General features: G+C 43.8%; 1 long non-coding RNA gene across 1 annotated transcript; it reads left to right on the forward strand.

Annotated features, from left to right (window-relative positions):
• Window positions 1–2,446: 2,446 nt before the first annotated feature.
• On the forward strand, window positions 2,447–7,504 carry LOC106006829. Its single transcript, XR_001181113.2, has 3 exons — window positions 2,447–2,761; window positions 5,590–5,735; window positions 7,337–7,504. It is a non-coding gene; the product is annotated as an uncharacterized LOC106006829 (long non-coding RNA).
• The last annotated feature ends 337 nt before the right edge of the window (window positions 7,505–7,841 follow it).

A 7,841-nucleotide genomic window follows, 5' to 3' on the forward strand; every position in this document is an offset into this window, starting at 1 on the left:
AGACGTTAAGTGTATCTTCAGTGGTTCGTGTGATATTGTTTTCTGTCTCTGAACATGACGTGCTCAAAAGGAAGGTGATGTTAGTATAGAGAAAGATGGAACTGGAGAATTTTCATCACATAGACTCCTAGCCAAATCAGGGAAGGAGTGTGCTGTTTGCAGCTGTGTAATGACCGCTGGGTCCCCTCTGCTGAAATTCATTCTGCCCTCTTCTGGCCTGCCAGGGCACTTCCAGACAAAAGGCGTGCATGTCCACCGATGACTCCGCTGACCGCAGTATCCATCCCTCCCTAAACTCCTTGAGGGCAGGGAGCTTGGTCTCAGCATCCCCGAGGCCTCACAGAGCCCATTGCAAGCATTTGTTGCATTGGATACTATTAAGGTTTCTAGAAAGCCAGTGAGGGTCAAAACTTGGGTTTTTGAGAATATGACCAGCCGGTGGTACAGATGTAAAAATCCCAAACTCGGTTACGTACAGTGGCAGTAACTGGCAGCTCTGGGTGTGTCAGAAAAGAAAGGCACTCTTACTATTAAAATACAAACAATTAAAATAAATTGGATGAGGGCGCCTGGGTGGCTCAGTTGGTTGAGCAGCTGCCTTTGGCTCAGGTCATGATCCTGGACTTCCAGGATCGAGTCCCACATTGGGCCCCCAGCTCCTTGCGGAGTCTGCTTCTCCCTCTGACCTTCTCCTCTCTCATGTTCTCTCTCACTCATTCCCTCTCAAATAAATAAATAAAATCTTTAAAAAAATAATAAATAAATTGGATGAACTGTTACGGCAGACACTGTTTCGGCCTAGTCACTGATGTTCCTCCTTCCCCTCTTCATCTGTAATGGGTTCCTCCCTCTCTCATCTTGGGAGAAGGAGCTGGGGTTGTGGGTTGCCTGTCCAACTCAGGCAGAAGAATTCCAGAGGAATCCCTCCTTCACCACACCATTGGCCCCATGAAATCCATCCCTGGGGATTTTCTGCGGAGCCACGCCCCCTTACTTCTACCCTTCTGAGTTATTTTTCTGCCCCTTGTAAATGGAAGAATCCTGCCTCCTCAAGCTATTGACAACACCTACCATATGTATTGCTCTCAGACGGTGGCACCTGGCTCAACCCAACGTACAAATTACCATAATTACCAAGGGCAAAATCCAAGGTTAATGATGATACAAATTAATGCATCCTTAAAATATATAAAAGTGTTCTCTAACTACTCCAAGATGAAATAAGGTTAATTAAAGTAATTTTCAAAATATTAACAGAACCATAGTTCCAGCAAGTGCAGGAACATTATCAGCACATTTGAGTCATTAAAGGATTTAAACAATTTATAGAGCTCTAGATAGAGCATTTATATTTGTGAAGGTCAAAAAAGGATAAGCCGGTTAGCTTTCTTTCGTGTGTGTGAGCCTGTTTTGTTTCTCCAGGCTGTGTCATTCCTCTGTATAAGATTTAATCTCCTCTACTGTTGTTTTCAGATTTCTCTTTAGGAAAAAGGGTATCTTGCTTATAGGAAAAATAATTGGTTAAGTTTAACCATTCACAAAAGGACAGTTATTTGTAGGTATTTAAACATGAAGATCTATCTGAGCAGGGTAATTTGTCATTTTTAGTGCTGATCTGACTGTCTACAAGAGCACAATTGAGTACAAAATGGCGATATTTCTGGGGTCCTGTGGCTACTTTGATTGATACTGAGAAGATACGGCTACCATTTTTAATTTTTAAAATGCAAGATTATCTTGGAGTAAATTAACCTAATCACACGGCTCAAGTAAATTAATGTCCGTTCATTACCTAATAGCAAAAATAATATTAACCTAAAGAATCTAAATCCCCTTCTGACACATATTCAATTTTTATAATGTTGCATTGACAGTTGTTTTCTGGATTATATGTGGTGGTTCCCAGCATTAGCCTCTCGGCTAATTGGAAACGTTGAAAGTGAGGACACAAATATCCCCATGGTGTTGAAGAAGGTGGCTTCCAGAATTGATCTCGCTATATTACAACTTGGACACCACTTCACTAAAACACCATTGGGTATTTTGCATGGCAAGCCGGCTATAAATTCACCCAGCGAGAAGGTCTCAGAGCTTCTGCTCCTGTGGCCTAAGTGGATTTTTTCCAAGGTAGCCCGGGAGCTCTCACTGGGAGAATTCAGGTTCTCCAGCCATCGTGAGGTCCCCCTCTCGCCCCCACTGTCTGCTCCAGGAGAGCCCACAGCGCAGCCACTGTCTTCCCTCGCACCCAGAGGGCTGCTGCCTGGCTTTTCCCGGGATGGGGCCACACGTGGGTCATGCAGACTGGAGGAAAGGCCCCAAGCTCACAAAACATCTCCTCGGCGTTACCAGCTTGCACAGTTGGGAAATTGATGTTGCAACCTTGAGAAAGGCAGAGTAAACACGGAGCACGCCAGCTATTTGTTTTCCTGTGGGCGAACTCTGCGAGTTCAGACTGAAAGCCCTCCATGGCCCGAAGGCTCCTCAAAAAGCAAAGTGTTAACCCCGGGCGCGGGGGGCTGCTCTTCCCGCCCTTTCTGTGCTGCTTTCTCTCCCGCCTAGAAAGTTCCAGAATATCTCTGCGCTTTTTTTTTTTGCTTGCGATCTCTCTGGCTCACTGGTGTCTGTTCCTGTGTATCAGGAGGGCCAGACACAATGCAGGAAGAGCCCAAATGTCCCCAGGGCGGAGGGACGCTGAAGAACATCTCGCAGAAAGGCTGCCTAGACGCAGACGTGCTGGACACTGCTTGCGTAGACCCGGCAAGTGAGTCAACTAGCTCGGGCCAGACTTTTCTAGCTTTAAACATTTGCCACACGCTCCACTGCAATTGTGGTTTTCATCTTAGGAATTCTTACTTTTCTCCTTGGAAATGTAACAAGTTTGCACCGCTTTTATTTGTTGGGTTTTTTGTTGTTGTTGGTGGTGGTTGGTTTGGCTTTGGTTTTGGTTTTTCCCTTGAACAGGAGACGTGCAGTTTATAGACCAGTCTAGGTGAAATGATGATCTTAAATCCCTTCATCACTCTTTATTTTTAGGGTATAATCCACCGTTTCTACCATTTTATAAATTTTAAGTATAATCTTTTTCTAAGTATAAAATTCCTACATCTTCTTTATAGGAAACATGGGAAATGGGTATAAAATTTTTAAAAAATACTATGTATCATCTCATCACCCACACTTAAGCTCAGCTAATATTTTGATGTATTTCTTTTTCTTTCTGTCTCTCTCTCTCTGCCAGTTACACTATCTGCAGGCTGAATTTTTTTTTTCATTTGATCTTATATCGTAAATATCTTCTCAATATTTGTTAGCAATAATCTTCAAAAATGAGATTCTTGATGACTTTGATAATATTCCATTGGAATGTACTTAACTAATCTCCTGTTGGTGGATATTAAAAGTAGCATTCCAGTAAACTCATTTCTGTGAAAGTCATTGGCCACAACTCTCAGTAATTAGTTACAATAGATTCCTAGAAATAAAATTATTGGGTCAAAGTATAGGAATAGTGTTAAGTTGTTGTTGTGTGTGTGTGTGTGTGTGTGTGTGTGTGTGTTTTAAGATTTTATTTATTTATTTGACAGAGAGTGAGACACAGGGAGAGAGGGAACACAAGGAAGGGGAGTGGGAGAGGGTGAAGCAGGCTCATGTGGGGCTCGGTCCCCGGACCCAGGGATCATGACCTGAGCTAGATAGACACGTAATGACTGAGCCACCCAGGCGCCCCTAGTGTTAAGTTTCTTAATACATTTTGCCAAATTGCTTTTTCTGAAGAATGCCTCTCAATTTATGCTCCCACCAGTAGTGACTGAGATGTGTCAATTTGCTGGGTTCTCATCCATGTGGAGGACTGCTGTTTTTCATCCCAGCCAGTGTAATGGATACTTCTGCTGTTGGCACAGGTGGTGTGGCCCACAGGTGGGGAGGGCGGTCAACTGGTAGTCAGCTTGAATTTTGGATCTTCCATAAATCACCTCTGTGACTTTGTGGAAAACCCTTTGCAGGAAGGATAAACGTTTGGATTGGCAGTAACTCTCCAAATGAGACAATAGATACGAAAATGCCCTCTAAATGTAAAACGTAACATTTTCTTATTACTGTAATCTATTATGACTACCCATTGCTACTAGTACCTAAGAAACATAAACAAAAAAATGATATGTATGGACATGTTGATTTAAAGTTTTCTTTTAAAAAATAAGAGAAAGCGGGGTGCCTGGGTATCTCAGCCAGTTAAACATCAGCCTTCAGCTCAGATCATGATCTCAAGGTCCTGGGTTTGAGCCACATGGGTTTGGCTCCCTGCTCAGCGGGGGAGTCTGCTTCTCCCTCTCCCTTTGCTCCTACCCCTGCTCGTGCTTCCCCTCCTCTCTCTCTCTCCGTCAAATAAATAATTAAAATCTTTTTTAAAAAAAACAAGATAACTTTTCTTATTAGCATATTTTGTCACATTTCTTTCTGAGCTCACACACACACAAATTATGCAGTTTCTGAAATCTCAGAGGACCCTCACTGTAAGGTACGAAATAAAGCTGGCTGTCTTGGGTCATGCAAACTAAACCAAGAGTTGACACTTTTACCGAAGGTGAATTCAGGCATCATTGGTCTTTCGGTGGAGGTGGCAGAAACTCAAGAAAATTTTCAGTCTTAACGAACACAGTTCAGTAGGAAGCCTTCCCCCAATCAGGCCACTCTGCTCCCATCGTTCCAACACGTGATCTGCCGTCCACATTCTTCCCTTTCTCCCCATTGATCTTTAGCTGTTGTCCCTTGAGATTTGCCCAGGATCCCCTTTCTCCTGCAATCTTTCCCAACTACCCTGGGTGAAAGCTTTCTCTTTTCTAGATTCTTCCCTGTGAACTCCCGCAGGCCAGCTCTGGATTGCTCACTGCTTTGTAAACTCCTTTCTTTGGTTTCTAGTGTGTCAATCTTCCCTCCCTGTCTACACCATCAACAGTTGGAGGGGCGAGATCCTTCCCTTGCATTTGCAGCTCTGTGTATACTCTTGGTACTAAATCAAGTTGTCTCTGAGGTTGACAAAGACAGAAAGTTTTCCCTGGGGACAAGAAGTCACCTTCCCAGTACCTCCCACTGGGGAAACTTGCTCTAGACCTTGTCTCTCTTGGCGTGGGGAGCAGGGAGGGCAGACCAGTGCCTCCAGCCCATTCCTTCTGGGGACTGTTTTTCCCTCATTAATTGTGCTGACAGGATAAGAATAGCTCACAGCCCAGCAGCAAAAGCTAATGTGAGCAGTTTTATTCTTTCCTTGTCTTTTCCTCACCCTACTCCTCCTGAGTCACCTTCTCCCCTCCTTGCTAAATATATATCTCCTTTCTGATTAAATGTCACCTCTTTTTTTTTTTTTTTTTGTTTAAACAAAGCTAAAGAAGAGGCTGGCTTTCAGTACAATCATGATTCCACTTATATCAGAAATATAAGTGTTCTGAAGGTAACAATGTCATATTCACATTTTGGAGAGATGAAATGTGATAACATATCAGTGTCAATTCTAGGTATGTTCCAATTTCCAAAGGATTAATTAGGACATGTGTGATTGTATGAAACATAAAGCCACCCCAATTATTCCAGTCAGAAGACAGAATAGAAGTGAAGCAAACTCCACCAGCTTTTCCAGCACATCAAGTTTGAAATCTGTGATTTATGAAAGAGAACCCTGGTTTTAAAGGCACTGAGAAGGACTGCGCTGGACAAAGGAATTGCTACCATATAGAGAGGTAAAGTTTTTTGCTTCCCGTCAGGCAACTGATTGCGGTCAGAGAGCCTTCCCAGTTTTGAAGAGCTGTGAGAGAAGGCTGCTGGTGCCTGGCTTCAGCCCTCATGGAACACAAAGATTGCAAGCATGTATGTCTATAATTGGGGCATTAGGTCCTGGGCAATGACCCAAGACAACTTTCCTCAGACTTTATAACACAGTTACAAAAAGAGCATTTGGCAAGTGTCCTGAGAAGAGGTTCTGAGAAAGAGCTCAGCAACCCAGCCAAATATAATTGCCTCCCCAAATTAGGTCAAAGTTGTCAGCATTAGTTGAAGACCTGGAGGCTAAAGTCAGAGAGCTCTGACCAGTCAATCTGTAAACAAATTCATTACTGCCTTATTCAGAAACCAGTCCAGGGGCTCTCTCTGCTTTGCCAGCTTAAGAAAATACATGAGAAGGGCCAATTGAAATCTTCAGCTGGCCCTTGCCACACCCCCAAAGGGAATCATTCCGTAATCCAGAACTTCCAACTATTTCTTTCTTTCCATGTCATTGCACATTTTGTTTTCTGTTCAGTGCCCTTTTATTTTCAGAATCGTCTCCTAACTTTTTTCACAACCCCCGCAATGAAGACTCTGGATAAGGGTGTGAACGGCACCCAGCACGTGGTTCTGCACAGTTTGGGGAGCAGCAGAGTTTAACCTTGGCCCCCACACTCAGCCATGCCAATCCCATGCCACCCACTGCCTTCCAGCCTCCCATCTTCTCAGCTTCCACAAACACGGGCAAGGTGGAGCCCAGCCTGTCGCAAGACAGCGCAGCCTGTCTGACTGTGAGCAAGAGATGCAGTGGCCGTCCACCAAGACCTAGTTTCAGGGGTAACATTAATACTGCCCCTGACTCGAAGCCGGTGTGGAAGACCAGTCCCAGGGGCTGAGCTAACAGGATATGCCCTCCTCACACCGTAGCCCTTGGTTCCCAGGTCTCACAGCTGCTGGACTGGAGGAAGTGGAAAGGAAGTACAGCAGCCCTTTTGACCACCAGAAATTCTCTTGCTGTTGCAATCCCATGAGACGAAGTCTGGAAAGGGACTTTGAACATCATGCAGGTCAGGAGATGTGAGGCCGTGAATGAGAGATGGCAAGGGTAGTGTGGTGCCCACCGCAGGCAAAAGTTGGCTAAATGTTGCCGCTAACATTTTGAATTCAAAGTTGAAAAGAGAGAATTAAAGTCAAATCCGGATGGCCCAGGCACTTGCTGACATTTCCAGCCTCCAGGTGCTGGTCTAGGGGTCCATGGGACTACCTCTGGCCGAAAGCCTTCTGGGCAGAAGGGCTAACAGGGTGTGCATCACTGTGGCCCAGGGTACTTATCCACAGAAGGGGGTCCCACCCCGCCCTCGCCAGCTTCCTGTTTTACTGCCCCCTGGACACCCTATGCTGATAGGGAGGGCGCTTGGATCCCTGAGTCCCTGGATTGAGGAATGCCCTTCCGCCCAGAAGGCAGACCTTAGTCTGAGGGTTAAGCTACAGATTCCAGTGGTTATTTATTATTTAGTGCAGTAAAGCCGATCCTTTAAAATACATTGATTTTTTTTTCTTTTTAATTACATTTCTTCAGGAGCTCGGTGCTCTTCAGAGATGCTCAAGATGAGTGTAGTGACTGTGAATAAGTAGCTACACCACCAGAGATCTACACCACCAGAGATCTACACCGCCAGAGATCTACACCGCCAGAGATCTAGGTGTTCAAGAAAAACGAGTCAATCCTAAATCTTTATATAGTGAATATATGCTTTATATATGCTATATATATATATAGCATATATATAAATATATATGTTTATATTTTATATTTATATTTATATATGCTATATATATATGCTTTATATATGCTATATATATATATATGCTTTATATATGCTAAATGCTTTATATAGTGAATAAAATGCTAACTTAATGGTTCAGTGGATTAAATAAAATGGCTGACTTTGGCACTCAAAGGTCTTACTCTGATATGGTCGTTTATTTTCTCCAAGACCCTAAGTAATTTCATCTCTTCTCAGCGTTGGTTTTAAGATGGAGAGAAGGACCTGCCTCAGAGGGTTTTGGTGGGCAATAAAAAT

The sequence above is a fragment of the Mustela putorius genome, unplaced genomic scaffold, assembly GCF_011764305.1.
Source record: "Mustela putorius furo isolate JIRA1106 unplaced genomic scaffold, ASM1176430v1.1 tig00003845_pilon_pilon_pilon, whole genome shotgun sequence".
Taxonomy (NCBI): domain Eukaryota; kingdom Metazoa; phylum Chordata; class Mammalia; order Carnivora; family Mustelidae; genus Mustela; species Mustela putorius.